General features: G+C 42.2%; 1 protein-coding gene across 3 annotated transcripts in view; it reads left to right on the forward strand.

The window, feature by feature from the left end:
- The window catches only part of Sgms2 (sphingomyelin synthase 2), an 83,603-nt gene that overhangs the window by 12,562 nt on the left and 45,097 nt on the right, over positions 1 to 25,944 (forward strand). For all 3 annotated transcript variants that reach the window (XR_011371916.1, XM_070022409.1, XM_070022408.1), the window contains exon 2: positions 20,082 to 20,179. The gene's annotated coding sequence lies outside the window, so the exon portion shown is untranslated. The remainder of the gene's footprint in view (positions 1 to 20,081; positions 20,180 to 25,944) is intronic.

Consider the following 25,944-nt stretch of genomic DNA (forward strand, 5'->3'; position numbering starts at 1 on the left):
AACAGGGGGAGACCTTTCAGAAAGACTCACAGCCTTAATTAGAAGTGAAGCTAGCTACTCAGGAGGCTGAGATGTAAAGATCGGAATTCAAAGCCATCTTGGGCAGGAAAGTCTAGGAGACTCTCAGCTCCAATTAACCACCAAAAGCTGAAAATGGAACTGTGGCTCCAGTGGTAGAGCTCTAGATTTGAGTGAAAAAGCTAAGAGTGTCAAGGTCCTGTGTTCAAGCCTCAAATAATAGCGCAAAACAAAGAAGGAAGGGAGACGAAGGTTGGAAGGAAGGAAGGAAGGTTGGAAGGAAGGCTGGAAGGAAGGGAGGGAAGGAGGGAAAATGAAAAGTTAAGCTAAGCCTTTGAAATAGGAGCTAATTGGTTTCCTAGCCCTCACTTGCCACAATATGGATAGTCCAATGTTGGTTAGATCTAGGTAGATAATTGTGAGATAAGTACTAGTAAAGGTGACCTGAAATGCTATCTTTTATTTTCAGACAGGCTCTGCTTTTTAGTAGAACTGGTCTGCACTGTGCAAATAAGGAAACAAATTAGAAAGGTTTCAGGAACGGGGAAGGAAGATTGTGATTACAGCTGCAGCTTAGGTTACAAAGACCAGGCCTCCAAACAAAACAACAGAAAGCAAAGATGCACAAACCAAGCTAGAAAGATGTGGATGGCGCAGAGGTTTGTACCTGTGTAATTCCCAGGCTTGCCCAGGCCTCTCTGTCACCTCTCCACTAGCTTTGGAGCCATGCATCTATGGGAGATATAAGATAGATAGCATAGTCCAATCTCCTGGAATAGTTCTCTGTTCTCTGCTGCCTTAAGGTCATAAAGAAATGCCCCCAAATAAACCTCAACAAGCTTTATAAGGCAAACTTGGATTTGAGTTCAAGCACCACTAACCCGCACTGGGTGACCTTGGGCAGCTGCCTGAGCTCAGCCTCCTCTTTCTGTTTGTCAAGTAATACTTACTTCACAAGGTGATCCATGAGTTCTATGACTCACAAGGTGATCCTACGAATTCTATGACTCCATGTGGAGAAGACATCAAAAGTAATGGCGTGGCTCACAGGAAATAGTGGCTCAGCTACCACTGGCTTGGTATCTAATACTTAAAAGGAACATTTCAATTCTGCTGCTTCCAACATTGGCTATATCTTTCGTAGACAACTTGCTTGTTCTTTGAGTCTCCATGTATGATACCTTGCCTGAACTGCCAGGGTCCAGGACCTACCCTGTATTCCTCTGCCCTTCCCTTGGGATTAAAACACAAATGATTGGACCAATCATGGTGGTTTACAGCTGCCTGTAATCCCAGAGGCAGAGGTGGGAAGATCATAGTTTCATGCTAATCTGGGGGTTGAGGGGAAGAGGGGAAACATCTAAAAAAAAAAAAAAAAGAGCTAAGGGTATGGCTTAAGTGATTTAATACTTGACTTGTAAGAGAGATTCTGAGTTCAAAACCCCAGTACCTCCAAAAGAATTTTTAAAAAGGAAATAGGGGTATGCTACCCTTGAGTTGACATACTTTGATAAGAAGTGTATAATGTTGGCTGTGAATGCTGACAAGGTTTAGAAGCCAGGACACAATATGCCTGCCCTCTCTGGAGCCCAAGTCTCTCACAGCTGGTACTGTCTCCCACACAGCCCGGCCTTGTGAGGAGTACTGTACCATGGGCACCACTGTCCCTGAAAATGTGGAGCCATTAAGAATCACAAACCCTACTGTCCTGGCCACGCTGGGTGTCTTTCTTTAGGAGGCAGACACTTAACACAGACTGCTACTGTCTCCCGACATTCACATTTGTTTAACCATCTATCTGCCACCCTAAGGTTACAGCAACAAAGAGCACAGTTTGTTAAGTTAGTGGTATGTACCACGTGCTGAAAGAAGGTCACATGACTCATGTGTATCTATATAAAAATACATCTCCTATGATAGAGAGGGCCCAGAATCTGCTTCCTTGCAATAGAGTTTAATTGGCAAGTTATAAGAAAGCAAGCAAAGCCATGTATAATTGTATTTAACATGGGACTAAATACACAGTTTGTTTTAACTCCCTGGAACTGTTGCTGATTGACCCAGAGATGTTATGTCACTGGTGGAAGTCAGACAGCTAACACACAGCAGAGTTAGGTTTGACATGGAGCAGTCAAGCTATGGAGAGGAAGAATAAGCATCTATTCATAAAGTGTGGGCCAACCAGGCACCAGTGGCTCACACCTGTAATCCTAGCTACTCAAGAGGCTGAGATCTGAGGATTATGGTTGAAAGCCAGTTCCTGCAGGAAAGTCCACCAGACTCTTATCTCTAACCCCCAGAAAACCAGAAGTGGCACTATGGCCCAAGTGGTAGAGCCCTTGCTTTGCTAAAGAGCTCAGGGACAGTGCCCAGGCCCCACGACCAACATACATACATACATACATACATACATACATACATACATACATACATACATACATACAAGCATGGGCTCCATTTGTGTCTGTTTCCATGGGGCTTTAGCAGAGGAAGAGATTACACCTGTCCAAACATAGCCGCTCCTTCATTTAGCATGTAGAGAATTACAAATAGATCGAATATTTAAATATTGATGCTTCCAGGCTCCCAAGTGTTCAATTCAGGGGACAGCAAGCTTCCAGGCTCCCAAGTGTTCAATTCAGCTAGGCTGAGGGCAGCATCTCCTGGCCTGTTATCCATGGGATTTTAGTTATTGTTTGTAGCTTTCACCTGTTGTGAAGTTAGATGATTTTTGAACCAGAGCCGATGGCTCAGTTGTAATCCTAGCTACTCCGGAGGCTGAGATCTGAGGATGGCAATTTGAAGCTAGTCTGGGCATGAAAATCCTGTGGGACTCATTTCCAATCAACCAACAAAAAAAACTGAAAGTAGAGCTGTGGTTCAAGTGGTAGAATGCTAGCCTTAAGCTTCTGCATGGCAAAGGACATAGCTAGCAAGATAAATAGAAAGCCCACAGATTGGTAGATCTTCATTAGCTATACAACAGACAAGGGTCTCATATAAAAAATATATCTAGAGCTCAAAAAAAATTAACCCCCCTAATAACAAATCCCAGAGGAACAGCCACCCCATTAATAAAGAATTAAAAAGAACCTTCTCTAGAGATGAAATAAGAAAGGTCAATAGACACACAAAGAAATGTTCAGCGTTGCTGGCCATAAAAGAAATGCAGATCAAAGCCACATTGGGATTTCACCTCAAAACAAATAATAACAGATGCTGGTGGGTATGTGGCCAAAAGGGAACACTACTATACTGTTGGTGGGAATGTAAGCTGGTTCAACCACTCTGGAAGCAGTATGGAGGTTCCTGAAAAGACTAAAAATAGAACTCTCCTATGATCCAGCAATCCCACTCTTGGGCGCATTTATCCAAATGACCTCAAACTAGGCCACACTAAAGCTACCAGCACAACTATGTTCATTGCAGCATTATTTGCCATAACTAAGATATGGAGCCAACCCAGATGCCCCTCAATAGATGAATGGATCAAGAAAATGTATATTTACACAATGGGATTTTATGCTTTTATCAGAAAGAGTGACATCACCACTTTCATAAGGAAATGGAAAGACTTGAAAAAAATCATATTAAGTGAAGTAATAAGCCAGACCCAAAGAAAAATAGGCTCAATGGTTTCCCTCATTTGTAATAAATAATATAAGGCTAAGTTAGTCCTGACAGAGAATCATAATAGCTCAAGAGCTGTGAAAATTTGACCATATAAAATGATGCTAATTGAAATGAACTCCAAGACATGGAAACAACAGGTCGTTTTTTTTTGTTGTTGTTGTCAAACTTGATGTCACCAATGTACTGTATCTAGTTCTTTCTGATTATTTTATTTCATTTTTCTTTTTCCATTGGTTTATCCCTGGAAATCTTTGTCTTTGATTCTGGTACCCTCCATCTTGCATATGCATTTATGTGATTGGGGGAAGGGAAGGGAAATAACACAATGCTGAAAGAAATACAAAAGATGACCCATTGCGACAATGATACTCATAGGACACTGTCAGAAATGAACTTTACAACTTTAGGGGCCGAGTGGGAAGGGGAGAGGTAGTGGGAGAACAACAATGGAGTGGGTGAAAATGTTCAACAATAAATGTACCTTACTCATAGAAATGTAACCCCTTTATTCAGCATCTTTACAATGAAAAAATTTTTTAAATGCTCAATACGTCTGGGAAGGTGGCTCAGTGGTAGAGTGCTTGCCTAGCATGCATGAAACCCTGGCTCCAATTCCTCAGTACCACATAAACAGAAAAAGCTGGAAGTAACACTATGGCTCAAGTCATAGAGTGCTAGCCTTGAGCTAAAAGAAATGCAGGGACAGTGTCCAAGCCCTGAGTTCAAGCCCAGGACTGGCAAAAATCCCACTAGAGATATGTAGCTGGTAAACATGAAGTTTCTTTGACTGTTTTATAGTTACAGATCTGGTCTGTGGGTAGGCAAAACAGTAGATATTCACATCCAAACCCAGAACCTGCAAACTTGTCCTGTTAAATATAGGGCAAGAAAGCTGGGTGTATGTGGCTTATGACTATACTAGCTACTCAGCCTCCTGAGTTGAAAGCCAGCTGAGTTGAAAGCCAGCTGTCCTTGAGATGCTTAGGGACAACACCAAGGACCTGAATTCAAGCCCCAGGACCAGCAGCCACATGTATATATTTCCAACTGAGCATATCTAATAAATATATTTGTGTATATATGCATATATTTATTAGATATATACACATATATGCAAAGGTTTCATGCATTTAAAAGATGTCTTGTTTTTTAAAGTGTCTATAATGATTTTCTGGAGGGCTGCAAAAGTAAACGGTATCTCATCATTACTAATTTCTGAAATTAAAAAGTTATTGTAACAAATATAATTTGTGTTTTTTAAAAGAAATTCTGCAATAGTAATTTGAATTACTTAGAATTACATTATAATTTAAACATAAGTTCCTTCAGTTAAGGATCTATATTTCAATCTTTTTTTGTTGTTGTTTTTGTTTTGTCGGTTGTGGGCCCTGAACTCTGGGCCTGGGCACTGTCCCTCAGCTCTTCAGCTCAAGGCTAGTGCTCTACCCCTTGAGCCAAAGCACTACTTCCGGCTTTTTCTGCTTATGTGGTGCTGAGGAATCGAACCCAGGGCCTCATGCATGCAAGGCAAGCACTCTACCACTGAGCCAACCTTCCCAGCCCTATATTTCAATCTTTTGTAGAATGTAGAAGTAGCACTAGTATTAGAAATAAAATTTGGGGAATTTTCCAGTGTTAAGAAATGAAGTCATAGGGTTGGAGATGTGGCTTAAGTGGTAGAGCACTTGCTTATTAGTAAACACAGGTTCCAGAGTTCAAACCCCACTACTGCCCCCCAAAATATGGGAATATTAAATCAGACATAGTGCATAGCTTTGTTAATTTTAAAGAAACATGGATGCACAATGATCCAGGTAGTGTGTGTGTGTGTGTGTGTGTGTGTGTGTGTGTGTGTGTGTGTGTACCTCAAGGGACACACACCATATCCAAGCTGTCAAGATTACCCATATGATGGCTTTGGAATATTGTACTTTTTACGTTTTTGTCTTGTATCTTAATTTTATACTTTGGGAACAAGGTCTTACTGTGTAGCTCAGGCTGGCTTCCAACCCACAGTCCTTCTGTTTCAGCCTCCCACAGGCAGAGATTACAGGCATGTACTACTACTTCCAACTGAATATTGTATTTTAAAAACTGAATGTTCTTAGTTATCATGGAGTTTCCTCAGTGTATGTTACAGAAAACCGGCTCTACCCTGAGCATCCATAGTGTACGTCTGTAATCTTGGCTAGTTAGGAGGCTGAGAGCTGAGCATCACAGTTCAAAGCCAGCCCTAGCAGAAAAGCCCAAGACATTCCCCATCACCAAAATAACCAGCAACAGCCAGGGTGGAGACATGGTTCATATGGTAGGGTGCCAGTAAAAAGCAAGAGTTAGGAGTCCCTGAGTAGTTCAAACTCCAGTAAGTACCACCACAAAAAAAGAATACTGGTTTGCTAATCTGACTGAAATGGCATATTAAGACATCTCCCTAAGATTATCTGTCCTTGTGAGTGTCACAAGTGCCAAGAGATGTGCCTTGGTCTATAAACAAACTAGCCGACCCGATTCACAGGTCTCAGAAAGATGGCTGCCCTTGTGCCCTTCATCTGTTCTGGTGGTCACCACATTCACCACCTCTATTCTTACCACCACTATTCCCCTCCCCTCCTCACCCTGTTTATCTCTGTAATGTTTGCTTACTTGTGCTCTGGCACAGTTGCTTATTCTGACAGTTTGGGAAGCAAGTCCACTGTAAAACGTGGTTCAGAGAAATCATGACTTGATATCAAATGTCAGGCTGCCTGGAACAGATACAATTAGAATGTATGAAATGGTCACAGTAGACAGACAGACAGACAGACAGACAGAAAGGAGACGGTAGGGGAGAAGATGCAAGAAAAGTGTGGAGTGGGAATAGGGGAGAGGGCAGAAGGAGATGTAGGAAAGAGAGGAAGATTTCATAGAACATTGCCCAGTCCTGTGGAGCAAGCCATTGCTTCTCACGTGGCTCCTGCTTGGACCTGATAATGTGGTGGCTTGATCCTGAGCCTGTACTGCACAGGCGGCTGAGGTACACCCCCGTCAGTTCCGTCTGAAATTGATGGGTGTAGTTGACATAGTCTTCTGAGCATTTGCTGTGTGCTAGACACTTTCCTTGACTGTGGAGATTCAACTGTGAACAGGAGTCAAGGTTTCTCCTCTGATAGAGATTGCTTGAGTACGTGTGTAGAGAGAGGAAAAGTGACTAGACAGGAATAATCAGATGATCAACAAAGAAAACTGATAAGGAAGCCAGGCACGTGTGGCTCACGCCTGTGTAATCCTAGCTACTCAGGAGGCTGAGATCTGAGGATCACAGTTCAAAGCCAGCCTGGGCAGGAAAGTCCATGAGACTCTTTATCTTCAATAAACCACCAGAAAACCAGAAATGGTGTTGTGGCTCAAGTGGTAGAGCATTAGCCTTGAGCTGAAGAGCTCAGGGACAGCACCCAGGCCCAGAGTTCAAGCTCCAGGGTAAAAGAAAGAAAGAGAAGGGGGGGGGGGGGGGAAAGGAGGTAGCCAGAGCCAAGCCAACACTGTTACATTTTTTGTTAATGTGTTCCATCAGAAAGGAAATGAAAGGAAATCAGAGGCATAGATACAGTGTTTCTCCATCAGGCTGCTGCCCTCCTCCCCCACCACTCACTTTCTTAGGGGCGCTGTCTGGGGCTGGGCTGAGGGCATCTTTTGCCCAGGATTGTATCCCATCCACCTCTTCCTCCTGCACCAAGCTGGTGGTTCTTTCTTTTTTTTTTTTGTTGGTTGTGGGGCCTGAACTCTGGGCCAGGGTGCTGTTCCTCACCTCTTCATCTCAAGGTGAGCGCTCTACCACTTGGGCCACAGCACCACTTCTGTTTTTTTCTGGTGGTATATTGGAGATAAGAGTCTCACGGACGTTCCTGCCTGGGCTGTCTTTGAACCGCCATCCTCAGTTCTCAGCCTCCCGAGTAGCTAGCATTACAGGCGTGAGCCTGAAGGCTTGCTTGGCTTGTTCTCAGTTCTTACTTGGGAATTGCGCATGCATGGAAGCCTGAGGAAATCACCACCATCCTGCTCTGCACAATTCACCTTTGTTGTTTTGTTCATTTCTTTTTTTGGAGACAGCTTCACTAAATAGCTCAGGCCAGCCTTGAACTCACAATCTTCCCTAAATGTTGGGATCACAGGGGTGTGCCAGCCCTCTACAGCATTCATTTGCCCTGTTGAGTGTAGAAGTGCTAGAAAGTTTGGATTTCACTGCGTAGGTAGACTTTCCTTCTGTTCCAGTTTGTTTCTTCTTGGTGCTTATTTTGCCACCACACTCAGTAGTAAGTGTTTTCTTCTTCTACACGTTGTTTTTCACTTCATTATCCTCCCTCCCTCTGCTGTGCTCCAATTACGCCAGTTGCTGTGGAGATGTTAAATGCACACTAAGAGTGGATATTCCTTTAGGTGGAGGGTTAGAAGCCAGAGGAAGATGAAGTCTTGCTTTTCTGAAGTGTTTCCTAACAAAAATAATCAAGTGTACTAGAGACTGTGCTGTAGACATGCTATAGGAGGTTTGCTTATGTTTTTAGGAAGGATTGGCTTTCTTAAGGACTTATTAGAGATTATTTTTTCCATCTTAATATTTTGCTGAGCTTTTGTTTTTGCTTTTGTGCTGGTCCTGGGGGTTTGAACTCAGGACCTGAGTACTGTCTCTGAGCTTTTGGGCTCAAGGCTAGTATCCTACAACTTGAGCCACAGCTATGCTTCTAGCTTCTTGGTGGCTAATTAGAGATATCTAGAGTCTCACAGACTTTTCTGCCTAGGCTGGCTTCAATCCTGAGATCTTTGATCCTGAGATCTCAGCCTCTTGAGTAGCTAGGATAACAGGCATGAACCACCGGCACCTGGTTCTGTTCATTCTTTAATTTGGGTCCTTTTCCCTAATTGGATAAAATCTTCTGTGGATATCATCTTTTAAAATTCATTTATTAAAATCTTTAAAAAATATTTTCAATGCTAGCTGTGGTAGCTCATGCCTGTCATCCTAGCTACTCAGGGGGATTGAGGCTCAAGGCAAGTCTAGGCAAAATGTCAGCCTTTTTAGTTGTCTGCCTTCATTCTAGCTACACAGGAAGAAGCATAAATAGGAAAATCTAGGCCAGCCCAGAATAAAAAAAAACAAAACCCTATTTGAAAAACAACAACAAAGATAAAGGTCAGGTCATATGGCTCAGGTGATCGTATGTATGTCTACCTAGCCAGTATAAGGGCCCGAGCTGAAATCCTAGAACCAGTACACAAACAAACTTGACTGAAGGGGACCCATTTGTATATTATTCCATCTGATTTCTATTTCATGAAGTCTTGCAGCTTTTCATAATCAAGAAATTCTACATCCTGGTCTGTGCAGGACAATACCAGTATGCATCTGCTATCCTGGTTAATTAGTACAGCGCTCTCACTCCAAACTGGCCTGATGTGGGTGATAAATTCAATAATTACTCTAACTGCAGACTGTATCTAATTTTAAAATGGAGAGACTGAAGTATTTTACATAGTTTTGTTTTAATCCATACAACTTTTATACAGAACACATATATATGTATGTATTTTTTTCTTTTAATACTTTCCATTAAACTTATGGGCAAAATCTTATTCGAACTATTTTCTTTTTGTTATTATAGGAAATCAGAAGAATTTTCCTGTTTTGGTGAGACAGCACCCATTTCCTCAAGTTATTTTCATTAAGATTCATTTCACTGTGTCTTTCTTCCCTCCTTCCTTCTTTTCTTTTCTTTTCTTTTCTTGGGCTTGGGCGCTGTCACTCAGCTCTTCAGCTCAAGGCTAGCGCTCTACCACTTGAGCCACAGTGCCACTTCCAGCTTTTTTCTTTTTGCTTATGTGGTGCTGAGGAATCGAACCCAGGGCCTCATGCATGCAAGGCAAGCCCTTTACCACTGAGCCACCTTCCCAGCCCTCCCTCCTTCTTTTCTTGCTCTTGCTCTTAGTCTTGAAATGTATCCCAGACTGGACTCAAGCTCAGCATATTCCCTTCGTACCCTGCTTTAGTGGCTCTGATTTGAAAGCACTTTCTAGATCTCAAGGGTAATTTTTCTCTCCATAATTATATGGTCATCTTTCCACAACAGAATTTTTCCTCCTAGATAAGTTGGTGGGTTTGAGCCCTAGAGTGCATTACCTCATCTGTCAGGAGCTCCATCGTTCATACACTGGGTAGTCTATGAAAGTTGTTCATATCCATTAACCACTAGGACAAGAAAGGAAAGAGCTCTTAGAAGTTCCACTACACATTTTAGGGTAAAAAGTGCCATTTTGGCTAGGCACCAGTGGTTCAAACCTATAATCCTAGCTAAGACCTGGAGAATGCTTGATGAAAGGCATGGCTCAAGTAGAAGAGTCCCAGCTGTGTTACCAATAAGGGTACAAAGCCCTGAGTTCAAGCCAAGCTACTGGCATAAAAACGACATCAACAACGACGACAAAACCCAAAGTACTATTTGATAATCTTGCATTTCAAAATATTTACATTCCTTCCCTAACCCCTTCTTCATATGGAAATTATTATCCTAAAAACAAATGGTAATGCCTGCTTAGCAAATGTAAGGCCCTGAGTTCAGTCACCAGAATTGTAGGGGTGGGGGGGTGGGAAACACATGGAGGGAGGGAAAGAGAGAAAGAGAAGTAAATCTGAGAGAGAAAGAGAAGTAATTTGGGGGGGGAATATGACTTCTCTTTTCATTGAATTATGCATAGCTAAAGCACATGGGTTAATGGAGGATAGTTCATGCAATATACATCAGGAGGGATATATAGGAATATATTTGAAACGAGATGAAGGAAGTTACAGGCTAGATCCCTCTCTGCCTCCATGGGCCCAAGTGTATGTGAGAGTGAACTTTAGACAAGTGCCTTTGTCAGGCAGAAAGGCATGGAAAACGGAGAGAGTTGTACTTATTAATAACTCATCTTGTCATTTCTGGCTGTACTTCAGTGATTTGGGGGTTTGGGCTCCTTCTGCCAAGCCGACTTCAAACTTTTGTAGCTATTACTTTTGTTGTTTCTTCATGGACCACTAGTCATGCATAGATCTTGTGTTTTGTCAAGACTCTTTATCCTGGTTATGTAATCCAAGCCTCTTTTTAATCTTTTTGTTGTTTTGATTTTCCTCTTGACATGCAAATTGCCTTTAATAGGTGACTGGGGAACAGGAAAATCAGGAAACTTACCCAAAGGCTGAGACGTAGAAAAGTTCTAAATGGCTTACAAGGAAAGAGGAAAAGAAAGGTAAAATGACATGTGATATTAGTCCTTAAGTCTCACTTCTGATGGAATAATGAGGCCTGTTAAAAAATTGTTTAAGTCAGATTCCGATGGTTCAGGCCTCTAATCCTCAAAGAGGCTGAAATTTGAGGACTGGACTTTGAAGCCAGCCTGGGCAGGAAAGTATCTCTAGTTAACCACCGAAAAGAGCTGCAAGTGGAGCTATGGCTCAAGTGGTAGAGCATTACCCATGAGCACAAAAGCTCAGGGACAGTGCCCAGGCCCTGAGTTCAAGCTCCAAACCAGCATCAAGAAAAAAAAAAATTCAAGAAAGTGGGGAAGAAGGATTTTAAAAAGTAGGAGCTGGGAAGTGGCACTATGGCTCAAATGGTAGAGCGCTAGCTTTGAGCTGAAGAGTGGAGGGAGAGTGCTAAGGCCCAGAGTTCAAGCCCCATGACCGATTTAAAAAAAAAAAAAAGTAAGCTGTATGCAAGTGACTCAGCCCTAGCTAGTTGGAATGGATAGATTGGCTTGAGAGCAGTTCTTGAGACCCATTTTCACTCCATCTCAGTAATAGACACCTGTCATCCCAAGCAACAAGAGAGGCTGAAACTGGGAGGATTGGGGTGTGAGGCCAAACTGGGCAGAGAGAGTCAGTGAGACTCCATCACCACAGAAGGAAGCTGAACAAAGTGGCATGTGTCTGTAATCCCAACCACTATGGGGAGCCTAAAATAGGCAGATCATGGCCCAACGACCTCAGATCTCAGCCTCTTGAATAACTAGGATTACAGGCCCTGGCACCTGGCTCAAAATGGTTTTTTTAAATCATTGGTTCTCAAATAGTTTTATTTATTTAAATGACAGTTAAATTCTAAACAGAATCTGGATAGAGTCTAAGTATATGCAGGATTTAAGGAATACAGTTGTCTGATGAGCCAGACATACTGTTAGTTTCTAAACCACGAGTGTTAGTAATAGTTTCTTTGTGCTGTTTTTGGAAGCAGAAGTAGTAGAAAGTAGTGCTGTGTCAGCTATGAGTTGCCATGGATACACTTGTCAACAAGAGGAGAGGCGTTAGCTGAGGATGTCATGGCAACCGGAGATTGGAAGTGGAACTCTGAGCCCAGACCTCAGATGAGCCTCCAGCCTAAGTTTCATTCACTGCAAAGGCACAGAGATCTGTAATCCATGTTAGGACTGAAGAGAAAACTCATTGTGCAATGGGTAATATGTGATTTCATAAAAGACATTCAGGATGACCAGCCAGGTTCCAGATGCAATTCTGAATTATAGGTGTCATTCACAGAAATCACAGGAAGACTCTTATTTTTTAATGGTTTTTATTATTACCTTTCTAGTAGTTGTACAGAGGAGTTTCCATTTAACAAAGAAGTTTATGAATACAATATAGTGACCAAAGCTCTTAAATCAAGATGTTTTTATTTAAAATCATAGCCTAACACTTCAAGTGGAATTATGAAAATGGCAGAAAATATTTGGAGTCATGGCTGTTATTATGTAGCTGTATTTATCTTAACTAACCACCTGACCTAGATGATCCTTTAAGAGACAAAAAGACTAATTAGTATGCATTAATTGTACAAGAGAGCTGTAATTGGCATTTCCACTTAGGTAAACAGTATATCCGATGAACCTCTCCCCATTGTACAACTCTTTCCTTCTGAAAACAATTTCAACAGGTTTCACTGTTCTATTCTCATATGTGCAGATAAATTACTTCCATCATAAAAAAAAAAGTTTTCAGAACATCACCTTGGATCTGACCAGGTGGTCTGATACTATATAACCAGATGGGCTAGGAGTGTTTGTAAAAGCTTGAGTTCATCTATTCTTAGCAAGACATGACAACTCATCTACTCACATAGCATGCATTTTAGTGGCATCTTACCATGGCCAAAGGCAGATGAAGTAATCATATTTATTTCAAATGTGTGGCCATTGGTCCGACTTTGTTCCTGATACGGACAGGACAATCTGTTCTTTCTTCCTCAAAGACTGAGGTCAACGTGAATGATTTTTAGCACTCCAGGGAAAGGGGTCTGAAATTTTTCTTCCTGTCCCCTCTAGACAAGAACAATCCAGAACTCTTGACACACAAGAGCTAACTCACTGAGCCAGGAGGAGACCCACTCTGGAGAAGGGAGGTGAAAGGCTGGTGGAAGACTCTGAGCTGAGCTGAGAGCTGTGGTAGGGCACCATCTGATGTGAGGCATACCAGACAGGAGGAGGAGGCCATGTTTGTGGCAGATGGCAAGATAAAACCAGGGTTGAGGCCAGAAGAACCTTCAGTCTCTGGACTCTGAGGAGCACAGTCTAGCTTTAGTAGTAGAAGTAGGAAAAGGTTCACAGTGAACCCTTGTTCTAGACTCAGGACCAGCAATGGAGCCAGTGAGTTGGAAACAAGGAAGAGGAATGTGTGGCCATTTACTGAGAGCAGCTTTGATGCATCTTCTTCAGCCAGGTGTGACTATACATTTTCAAAATGCATGGCCACTAGCAAGGAGTCCCGTTGGGATGATAAGACTGCTTCATCCTGAAAGCATTTTCCAAAATGTCTTCAGTTTGTTTTCCTATTGTATGTGGCGATGTTCTTAGGGTTTGGCCAGTGTATATAGAGTTATCTTTTTATTGTTTTGCTTCTTCACTTTTTCTCTCTCTCAAAGCTGACGCTCTACTACTTGCATTGGACAATATGCCCTCAAGTTGAAAAGACTCTTCATCTAATATATTTATTTCCTTCAGCAAATTCTTGACAAGCATCTGCTATGTGGTGCCAGGCATATTTTTAGCTACAGGGAGTATAAGGGTAACGAGTAGAATGGAGATTGAATTCATCAAAGGCCACAGAATTAAAGGGCTTTTTAATGGCACAGGTAACAACACCAGTGTTCAAATAGAGCAGATCTTTCCGATTATAACAAGATATTCTTGGCTCAAGAAAGCACTGTGCTCTCGGTTTTATCTTATTTCTCACTCTTAATTAGAAGGTAGCTCACCAACAAACACGTGAACAAGGAGCAGGGCCGGAGACGGAGCTCAGTGAGGGGTCCACTTTCCTCTAGGACTAGGTTCTTGGTTCAGTTCCTGGCACCACAAACATGAAAGATGACTCTGTGGACCCCACTGTAAACAGTGCATGAGCCCACATTAGTCTGTTAACTAAAACGGAGCTGGGTGCCAGTGGCTCACTATAAATAATCCTTACTACCCAGGAGGCTGAGATTGAGGTTTGAAGCCAACCAGGGCAGAAAAGCCCTTGAGAATCTGACCTCCAGTTAACGAGCAAAAGGTCAGAAGTGGAGCTATGTATGGCTCATGTGGTAGAGTACCAGCCTTAAGTGAAAAAGCGAAGAGAGAGCATCCAGGACCTGAGTTCAAGCCCCCGTACAGGCACATACAAAAAAGTTATGAAATGAAAAATTGGGGTGGGGGAGGTTCTTTAATATCTATAAACTTTTATGAAGATGAGTAAGAATTATTATGCTAAGCCTTGTCCTTATTTTGAAGGTACCACATTCTGAGATCAAGGTGACTAAAGCCTATTAATGACAGGCATGAAGTTCATTCCTTTCTCTTTCCCTTCTCAAGCGTATGAGGTAGGTAGCTGTGGCCATCCATGGCTTCGTAGCTGTAGGGAAAAGCACATGGCTGATTTATTGACAGAGGGGTTACCCTATCATAATTCAGGTAACAAGTACATTTCTTCTGGACAATGTCATTCCTTTGTTCCCTCCCCCTCCCCTCCCCCCCACGCCCTGGCCTGTCCCTGCCTGTAAATTACGTAGTTCATTTTCCACATAGTATATGCTGAATAGCATGATTGCATTTGTTCACCCTTCCTTCCTTCTTTTCTGTGATCCCCTCTATACTTCCCTAAAACAAAACACCCAAACCCAAAGGTGACACCACCACCACCACCACCACCAATAACAATAAAAAACCCATTTTTCCATTTTCTGGAGTTCATTTCAGTAAAAGTCCTTTTCAGTGTTTAGAGAAGTTATACCTTTGGGTTCCACCCCTAAGGGCTTCCTCCTTTAGTCTTGCCTGTGTGCGAATGCCTCGAGTCCCGGGTAAGTTATTATGTTCAATGATATTTTAGATACAACTTCCAGTATGAGAGAAAACGTGTCTCCCGTTTTGTGGCAGCCCATTGGAACTGGAGTGGCACCTCATCTTCCCAGCAGGCCCTCCCCTTAAAATCTTGCTGCCTCCACCTCCCCTCCCCGTCATAAGTGGAGGCTTGCCAGGCTTTGCTTCATCTTCTTTTATCTTTTTCAAGATATAGTTGCAAAAATCGGTATCAGTGAATTTGTGTCCTTTGTTTCACTTCCTTTTTTTCTTCTTCCTCTTTTCCAGTTACTCCTGATACTTGAGTTGTCTCTTTCATTGGGAAACCTAATGACTCTTTGAAGTGCTGAGAGCTGATTTTTTTTTTTTCCTCTCAACCCATCATCCTTCCTCTAGGATGTAAGATGTGAAGGAGTTGGCTGTGTGTCCTAAGGGTTTATATAAAAATGCTAATATGCAATTTGCTCTGGGGTTCTTTCAAAGAAATGTTGATAACTTACAGGGTGTAGATGTCTGAGTTGGGTATGGCACATCTTAATAAACCAGCTAAACTCTTTCTAACAGAGGTTTTGTGTGTGTGTGTGTGTGTGTGTGTGTGTGTGTGTGTGTGTGTGTGTGTGTGTGTGTGCGTGTGTGGGTGCGCGTGTGTACATGTGTGCATGCGTGCAGGGGCTCCAGTACTAGGCTTTGAATGCAGGACCTCACACTCTTCATTAAATTTCTCATCGGCTCATGGCTGATGCTCTACCACTTGACCTATGCTTCCAGTCTGGTATCTTGATTTGTCTGTGAGGCTGGCTTTGAACCTCAATCCTAAGCTCAACCTCCTGCTAACATTATAGGCATGAACAGTCAGTGTCTGGCTTTTTTTTTGACAAATAAAAGTATTTATTTGCAATGTACAATGACTTTTAGATAAAGTATTCACTGTAAGAAGATTAAATGAAGTTAATTATCAAATCCATCATCTTACATACTTATCATCTTCCCATAGTAAGAACATTTGTAGTCTATTCTTTTAGCAATAATACAGTATTACTAACTATGATCATGAGCATACAATAGATCTCTAGGAATCATTCATCTTGTCTAACTGAACTGCTTGGTCTATATTTCCCCAGGCCCCTGGAAAACACTTTTCTACTCTCTGCTTCTATATATTTGATGCTTTTAGATTCCATGTATAAGTAAGATCATATGGTATTTGTCTCTCTGTGGCTTTTATATGTTGATTATAATTAAAGAATCCCCATAGTGTTTTTCATAAGGGCTTTACTAATTTTAACTCCCACATACAGTCCACAAAGATAGAAAGTTTCTCTTCCCCCCAGCACTTACCTTTTATTTTTTTTTTATTTTGTTTTTGTTTTTGTTTGTTTTTTTTTTGCTGGTCGTGGGGTCTGAACTCTGGGCCTGAGCGCTGTCCCTCAGCTCTTCAGCTCAAGGCGAGCGCTCTACCACTGGAGCCACAGCGTCACTTCCGGCTTTCTCTGTGTATGTGGTGCTGAGGAATCGAACCCAGGGCCTCATGCTTGCAAGGCAAGCGCTCTACCACTGAGCCACCTTCCCAGCCCTTATTTTTTTTTTTTTAAACTTACACAGGCTAAGAAAACTGGTGACTAATGAGGAGGCTAGAATAGACAATTTCTTACAACTCTTCTTTTTTTTTCCTTGTGGGGCTTGAACTCAGGGCCTGGGTGCTGTTCCTGAGCTCTTTTGCTCAAGGCTAGTGCTGTACCCCTTTGAGCCATGGCTCCACTTCCATTTTCTGAGGGTTTTTTTTGTTGTTGTTGTTGTTTTTTGGGGGGTGGGTCCGGTCGTGGGGCCTGAACTCTGGGCCTGGGCGCTGTCCCTCAGCTCTTCAGCTCAAGGCTAGCACTCTACCACTTGAGCCACAATGCCACTTCCGGCTTTTTTTCTTTTTGCTTATGTGGTGCTGAGGAATGGAACCCAGGGCCTCATGCATGCAAGGCAAGCGCTCTACCACTGAGCCACCTTCCCAGCCCCTTTATGAGGTTTTTATTGGAGATAAGAGTCTCACAGACTTTTCCTGCCCCAACTGACTTTGAATTGCCATCCTCAGATCTTAGCCTCCTGCGTCAGGTATGAGCCACTGGCTCCTGGTTTTACAAGTCTTTAGTAAGGAGGACAACAAAAGGAGGAGAGACAGAGCCCAAGGAAAGGGAGATAGAGGAACACACACACACACACACACACACACACACACACACACACACACACGCACTGAGAGTGGGAGAGATGGAGAGAGAGAGACAGATACAGAAGAATTGGATTATTAACCAAATAATTACTGTCACTTTGCCCAGACACTCACACAATGAATCTGGTATAGTCAAATAGGCTGCCCTCTTGGACAGTTAGTTACTCTGGTACATGTCCTTTTGGTAAGTTCTCAGGTGCATATGCCGTACGTCTTGTGAGTATCATATTATTAGATACACCAAGGAGACTCTTTGTCCCACAACTATTGTCCACTCTGGCAGTTTCTTGCTAATCTTGCTAATACCCTCTGCCTCTGGCTACATTTTGCTTCTATTTGACTTTTTTAAAGAAATTGTTGCTAGTTTCATGTTTGAGTCTTATTTCTATTTTCAAAGACAGTATTTATTCATGTAAGAGTAGTCATTACAAGTAAACATGTACGTTTTACTTTTATGGACTGTATGATTACGTTATATTTAATCTTCAAGGCTCCCTTCTTTGCTTCTTGGTAGTACAGTACCACAAATAACATCTTGTGAAAAGGAGAACTTTTAAGATCTCAGGACCGAATATTTTGCTTACCAACCTCAACCACACTTCACACACATAGTTACCACCAAGAAAATGAGGTTTGCTGTTTTAAATCCTTAGTGAATTAAACAAACTATGTGTTTGTTGTGATAAACATTTTTTTCCTAGATTTAATATGGTAGTAGATATTTGGGTATTTATTTTGGGAGTTTTAATTTCATCTTTTCATTTCTTATTACAGTAGCAACTCACTCATTTTTGGTTCCAGTGCTGAGGATTGAATTCAGGGTCTCATGCTTTGGCTTGGAAGTGATGTTGGTTCCAAGAATGTGCAGGGCTTAGTTTTAAATACTGTCCAATTTGCAATTACGAATTGCCTAGTGATCTGTGAGTGGATTAGCCGATTGCCATTTTCTTTAGCAGTGCCCCACATGTATTAAAAATCAGAATGAATCCAGGCACTGGTTGATCACACCCATAATCTTAGGAGACTGAGATATGAGGATCATGGTTTGATGCCAGCCCTGATAGGAAAGTCCGTGAGACTCTTCCCTCCAATTAACCACCAAAAAGCCAAAAGTAGAGGTGTAACTCAAATATTAGAATGCCATCCTTGAGCAAGAAGGCTAAGGGGGATAGTGACCAGGTCCTGAATTCAAGACCTAGTAGTAGCACAAAAAAAAAGGGAAAAAAAGATGAGAATACATTGCTCTATAGTAGTCTGGTATCCATGGGTGTATGGTTTCTAAAGAGACCTCATCAGAGGAAAAACTGTGCATATGCTCATATACACAGAGTTCAGCACTGTCCTGAAGATGCTCAATTCATTCTTCCCACAATGCTACCCAGCTTCCAGTAGAGATATGCTGCCTTACAACAAATGTCAAATTTTAACTTTAGTGCTTCAATTAAACATGTCAACTGTTATTTTTCTTTTGAGGTAGCATATGCAACTGAAGAGTTGGATTTCCACAAAATCAAAGGCAGGGAAAGAGTAGATTGAACAATTTCAATAGCTGACCATAAGGCAAGGCTGAACCGCATATTGGGCACATGGGAATTTAATTTTGGGTGTGTGGGCTTGAACTCAGGGCCTACATGCTGTCCCTTAGCTGTTTTTTCCAAGGCTAGTGCTCTACCACTGGAGCCATGGCTCCATGTCTGGCTAGCTGCCCAAGCTAGCTTTGAACTGCAATCTTCCTCAGATTTCAGCCTCCTGAGCAGCTAGATTAGAGGTGTGGAGCCACTGGCATCTTGCTAAGAGGTTAAATTTTTTTACTTAAAATTTTTTTGTCCACCCTTGGTCAAAACTTGCAAGTATTATAAACCTGTAAATAAGGGCAGGATGATAGTAGTTAACAGATTGAAGTAGACACTATTTTTATAATCAACAACTAACTGTGTGTCTCTATATAATTGAGGCACTGAAGAAGCCCAAGTAGGAATAAGGGTTTGAGGTGGTGGAAATGGAATTTTCCTGGTTTAATCACTCTATACTGTTTAACCTACTGGCTAGGTGAAGAGGGAAAGTTGGCAGATCTCTGGGACAGGATTTACTTACAGAACTCTAGATCTAGAGTCATGGAAGTACAGCTTCTTCATGGTGTCCATGGACATATAGAAATGTCTGAAGGACATTAGCTAAAGCTTGCTCTCTATAAACCAATCCTGTAAAGGAAATCCATCTCTTAGCCAGTTTGCAACAAAGTGTATTATCCCACAACAGCTCAGAGCCCAAGGTGATGATGACAAACAGGAATATTCTTCCAAGTTGTTTAATCCCCAGAGATCACTGTGGCTGTTCTGCCAGATAATGGCTTTCAAGTCCATTAAACTTAACAGATTCTTTTCAATGCGTTGAGTTACTTAGTGGTTTTCAGTGGCTATGTTTGCGCCATCTCCGGATGTGAGAGAATTTCTTCCACAAACCTGGCACTGTCTTCTCCTCTTCTGACTTGAGCCATCACAAGCATGGCTAGGGGAGATATGCAAAGGAGGATAGACTGAGGGATTCTGGGTAACTGTGTTCCTCAAAAGAACCAGTTCACTAGAGCTATGTGTTTGTATGTCCATATGCATTTGTGGGTCCTACTGCTTTGGATTCCTTCTCGAGAGCTTATTGCAAGAAATGGAAAAACTCTTGAGTTTCCTCCAGGACCTCACAGACTTCACCTAGGCTGGCCTCAAACTTAAGGATATCCTGACTTTGCCTCGCAATTAGCTGAGATTACAGGTGTGATCCTTGTTAAACCACTTTTTTTTTTTTTTGGTAGTACTGGGGTTTGAACTCAAAGCCTCACACTCATTTGGCTTGCCAAACATCATTCTAACCATAGTGTTGTCTTTCCTAGGCCTGTACCACTCTCCTGAGAGACAATCTGCAAGGTCTGGGAGAGCCAGCTCCTCCTGTAAGGACCAACGTGGGTTTCACTGGGCTGCATCTGCAAAGGTAGGCTGGGGGTTTCTGATGCCTGGGTCATGAGGACAACTTGCATCCACCTACATTGACTGTCCCTGTCTCCAGTGGCTTCTGCTGCCTTTCCTTCCCAGTGAGGGCGTGGCCCAAGTAAATGCCTTCATTCAGAACTTTTATTTTAGCCTCAGGAGAATCTCAACTATGTAACTCAGCTCTCAGGGAAGTGTATCCTCACTCACTGAGTTTCTAGGTTGTTTTGTTGTCATTGTTGTTGTCAGTCATGGGGCTTGAACTCTGGGTCTTGGTACTGTCCCTCAGCTCTTCAGCTCAAGGCAAACGCTCTACCACTTGAGCCACAGCACCACTTGTGGTTTTCTGGTGGTTAACTGGAGACAAGAGTCTCACAGACTTTCCTGCCCGGGCTGGCTTTGAACCGAGATCCTCAGATCTCAGTCTCCTGAGTAGCTAGGATTACAGGCGTGAGCTACCGGCACCCAGCTGAATTTCTATTTTTTTAAATGACAGGAAAAGAAATACAGATGACAGGCTGGGCACAAGTGGCTCACATCTGTAGTTGTAGCAATTCAGGAGGCTGAGATCTAATGATCACAGTTCAAAGCCAGCTCGGGAAAGGAAAGCCTCAGCCCAAGAAAACCACTCAGGATCAGAGTTTAAGCTCCAGGACTGGCATGAAAGGAAGGAAGGGAGGAAGAGAGGGAGACCAGGAATGATGGATGAAGGAAGGAGAAAAGGAAAAGAAAGGACAAAAGGAAAAGGAAGGGAGGGGAAAGAAAGAAGGAAAGAAGAAAGGGATGTGTGTGTATAGAGGGGAGGGGAACAGCCAAACTTCCAGCTCTCCGTGCTACTGTTCATTAAATACCTCAGTGGAGCCTGCAGAAGGTTTGTGGCCTGGAAAATCTTTAGGAGGTACATCAGTCATCCGTGCTTAGCACTTCCCCCAAGTTTGTAGTAGTACAGTTATTCTGTTGTTATAATTGTCTAATCCAAGGTGAAAGAGGTTTGCTCACTGTAGCTCTGAGAACCTTAAAACCAGACTTCATTTGAGCCTATGATTTTTTTTTCATTGTTACTAGTAAGTGTGGTGTTTGCTTGCAAAGATTAGTTAGCTTTAATCTCAAGTTAATTAAACACTAAAATTTTATGAATAGTTGAGGTCTATTGCTCCACATAGCATCTTGTTGGCCACTTTGTCTTCTGTGAAAGTTGAAGATAAATTTAGAAATGGCTGCCGGAACTGGATTGCCTGTATTGCTGATACCAAGAATGCCAAGAATTTCTTTCTTTTTTTTTTTTCTTTTTGGGTGTTGATTTTGGGGGATTGAACTTGGGGCCTAGACACTGTCCCTCAGCTTTTTTCACTCAAGGAGGGTGCTCTATCACTTGAGCCATACCTCTGCTTCCGGCTGGTTAATCGGCAATTAGTCTCAAAGATTTGTCCTCCCTGGCTGACTTCAAATGGTGATCCTTAGATCTTAGCCTTCCAAGTAGGTAGCATTGTTGGCTTGTGGGTAGAATGCCAAGTACACCAGCCCACCGGCATCCCTGATCTCATATGGTAGGGAGTCAGTGAAGGAAAGAATCCACTAATGGAACAAATCCCTACCGACCTCCTTCTGGTATCTGTGTTCAGTTCCGTGTTTCAAACCAGACAAGGACCACAACAAGATCCTGGCTTTTCATAAGCTTTATAAAAGCTTCCAAGTATCCTTAGCAATCAATTCGATGGATTAGGAGGGAGGGGAGAGCTCCATGCTCTCATAGAGCCTGGAGAAACCCATCAACATGACATACGAATCTACATAGGGAAGGCAAGAGCCGGAACCTGATTTGGAATATAAAACAGTCTGTGTTGTGGCCACTGTGGAATTGAAAACAAAGCAGCACCCCAGGTTGATAACACTTCAGCTTGAAAAAGAAAGGTTTACTTGTCAAGTATAACATTGTTGTGTTGCTTTTTTTTTTCTGAGTTGAGGAACCAGTCCAGATTCTGCCTTTTACCACTCCCTCTCAGCCTGTTCATTAGTGTTCTACTGATCTCTTTCCCAATTCCTTTGTACATGACAAGGAAATAGTAATGTGAATTGCTATTAATCCTTTTATAATGTAAAAGATAGCATACTAGCCTGGTGCCAGTGGCTCTGGCCTGTTATCCTAGCTACTGGAGGCTGAGATCTGAGGATCAAGGTTTAAAGCCTCTTTGAAAGATGCTTATCTCCAATTAACCACCAAAAGCCTGAAGTGGAGCTGGGGCTGAAGTGATAGAATGCCAGCCTTGAGCCCAATTTTAGTATATGTGCTGCCGAAGCAAGCACCAGCCTTGAGCCAAAAAGCTAAGGGAGAGCAGCTATTCCATGAGTTCAAGCCCCAGGACTGGCGCGCATGAACGCTTGCACACACACCCCTCCCCCCCACTATATATACACTTTTCTATGATGTGTCATTTTCTCCTAACTACATGTAGAAAGGGATTTGGAGGCATGGCTCAGTTAAGTACCAAGTTCCAGTGTGGACCTCCTACCTAAAAAAAAAGAAAAGAGAGAAAGAGAAAGAAAGAAAGAAAGAAAGAAAGAAAGAAAGAAAGAAAGAAAGAAAGAAAGAAAGAAAGAAAGAAAGAAAGAAAGAGAGAAAGAGAGAAAGAGAGAAAGAGAGAAAGAAAGAAAAGGAAGGAAGGAAGAAAAGCCAGGCATGCGTGTCTCATGCCTGTAATCCTAGCTACTCAGAAGGCTGAAATCTGAGGATGGAAGTTCAGAACCAACCTGAGCAGAAAAGTCCCCAGGAAATGCTTATCTCCAATAAACTACTCAAAAAATGAGAAGTGGTGCTGTGGCTCAAAGTGGTAGAGCGCTAGCCTTGAGGGCAAAGAGGTTCAGGGACAGCTCCATGACTGACCAAAAAGAGAAAAAAGAAAAGAAATACACATAGGAAAGTTTACCAGATCAGCTCATCTGGCCACTGACAGTTTAATTTCCAAGACCTAAGTCTTCTCTGAGAACCCAGAGAACCGACCTTTCTATTCCTGGGCTGTAAACACAGGCCACCAAAAAAAATTTTTTTTTAGGAGGTCTGCCTAATCAACATCAGACCCTACACTGTAACATACTCCTTTAGATGAGAATGTGGGCTTTAAAATGCTTTGGAGGACATCACTCTCTCTCTCTCTCTCTCTCTGTCTCTCTCTCTCTCCCTCCCTCCCCCTCACTTCTCTCTCTCTCTCCTAGTAATTGTTACCTACAATCCATCAGTTTTAGAAATTATTATTAGTATTTTTTTGTCGGTTGTGGCTTGAACTCTGGGCCTAGGCGCTGTCCCTGTACTCTTCAGCTTAAGGCGGGCACTCTACCGCTTGAGCCACAGCGCCACTTCTGGTTTTCTAGTTAGGTTTATTGGAGATAAGAGTCTCACAGACTTTCCTGCCCGGGCTGGCTTTGAACTGTGATCCTCAGATCTCAGCCTCCTGAGTAGCTAGGATTACAGGCATGAGCCACCAGCACCCAGTAGAAATTACAGCTTTTCTTGGACATAGAAAGATTGCTCTCATTTAAATGTGTTTCTTTAAAAATGAAAGCACGTGGAAGAAGATAAAAGTTTTAACATATGTTTAAGGTGAAAATTGCTAAGTAAATTTATATACCTGTCATTGCTAACATAAGCAAAGTAAAAATCATTTTATCTATTTTATTTTTGGTAGTACTTGTGGATTTCAGGCATATTGAAGTTCCAGAATTAAAATGATTTTTTTTTTGCTGAGAGGAAGAAAGAAGAAGAAATTTTAAATTATTTTTGTATCCTGTAATCCAAAAGCAGTCAGTTAATTTAGGACTCTAGATTTATTTTCCCAAAGAGATTACAGGTAACATTTAGATATAGTATTAGATCTTTCTTATGTATTCAATAGAATTCCCTTGAAAAGACAAACAAAAACCCCAAATAACAACAGTAACAAAGACAAAATGCCTGCAGAACCAGCCTGGTATATGTGCAGCTTTATTTTGTGTGTGCAGTACTAATATTTGAACTCAGTACCTCATGCCTGCTAGGCTGATGCAGTATTACTGCGCCATGCCTCCAACCCTAATTTTCACTAGTTATTTTTAGGATATGGTCTCATTTTCTGCTCAGGGACATGCCTGGACTACCATCTGCCCACTTTTAGGCTTTCCATACTTGCTAGGATCATTAGCACTGCTTCTGCATCAATTGTTCCTCTTGTGTCGATGAAGTCTCCAGACTTTTCAGCCTACCTGCCTGGTATTACAATCCTCACAATCCAAACCTCTCAACTAGCTTGAGATGACAGGTGTGTGCCACTGCTATAGGTTGAGAAAGGAGTCTGGTGAACTTTCCTGCCTTGAATTGTGGTCCTCCTATTCTCAGCCTCCCAAGTAGTGTAGAGAGCTTAAACAAGACCAAAAGCCACTTCTCCTCCTTTGAGTCTTTAATGCATAGAAATGATTACTGCCTGGTATTATCATCCTCACAATCCAAACCTCCCAACTACCTTGGGATGACAGGTGTGTGCCTCTGCTCTAGGTTGAGAAAGGAGTCTGGTGAACTTTCCTGCCTTGAAAAAACCACTTCTCCTCCTTGAATATTTAATGCATAGAATGATTAGGAACACGATTGTGCTATAGGATACTAGGGGGACAGGCATTATCTGTTAGAGTCTTTACATGAGATGTAACCTCAGAGTGTCTGATGATAGATTTTTAGCTTCTACAGGGACCTAACTACACATTTTATCTGAAATCTGAAGGCAGAAATTTGTAAGGTCACCTTGAGCCTGCGGTGCCATCTCTTTCCATTCCTTACATTATTCGAGAGTAAATTCCCTCAATTCTGAAGCTGCTTATACTGTGGTCATCAACTCGTTGTAAGAAGATAAGTTTGTGTATACATATAGTGTGTTTTTTCTAGCTTAAAGTATAGCCCTTGAATCAATCATTGCTGCATAAAAATCTGTCTCTTGGCTCAGCACTAGCAGCTCATGCCTGTAATCCTAGCTACTCAGAAGGATGAGATGTAAGGATTGTTATCTCCAATTAGTCACAGAAAAAGCTGGAATCGCTTCAGTGGATGAAGTGGTAGAGTACTAGCCTTGAGCAAAAGGAGCCCCAGGATAGCACCCAGGCCCAGAAAAAAAAGTCTTGACTATAAGGTTAGAAATAGTGGCCCAGGGCTGTTTATGAGTATGTCATATTAACTATGAGTGTGTATGAGGATTTCTTTTTACAGGGATGGTCACCCCTTTATGCATTATATGAGAGTTTTATAAACACCTTTTGTCTTAAAGGTTTTCTTAACAACTCAATAGGAAAAGCAGGTTTGCCCTTAATTTCAGCCACAAAGGTACTGCTGATTGATTCTCTGCATAGCTGCCTTTGGAATTGTCCTGACTTAAACAGAAAGCCCTCAGGAACCTGTACTACCAGTAGGAAAGAACAGTTGTTAAACACGAAACCAACTGTCTAGTATCAGAAGGAAGTTATGCTGAATATCTGCCCCATGGTCTGACTACCTGTACCGAGTTGCCTTCACTTTGCCAAGCAAACATGTTACTAGGCAACAGGAATGATTCACACATTCTGAGCACCTTACTACAATGAAATGTCCACCTCAATATTTCCAGGAAATGCCCTTCTTTTAAGTCATTGAGGAGGAAGATAAACATCCACATGAGCCCTCGAGGGCATCAGATGCCTGAGTCGGTAGCTGTATGTTATAATGTGGGGCCTGGCTAAGGTTTGGAAACATGTAACCTCATAGGATAAATGCAGATT

Source organism: Dipodomys merriami, unplaced genomic scaffold, assembly GCF_024711535.1.
Source record: "Dipodomys merriami isolate MVZ:Mamm:240054 unplaced genomic scaffold, mDipMer1.0.p SCAF_15, whole genome shotgun sequence".
NCBI lineage: Eukaryota > Metazoa > Chordata > Mammalia > Rodentia > Heteromyidae > Dipodomys > Dipodomys merriami.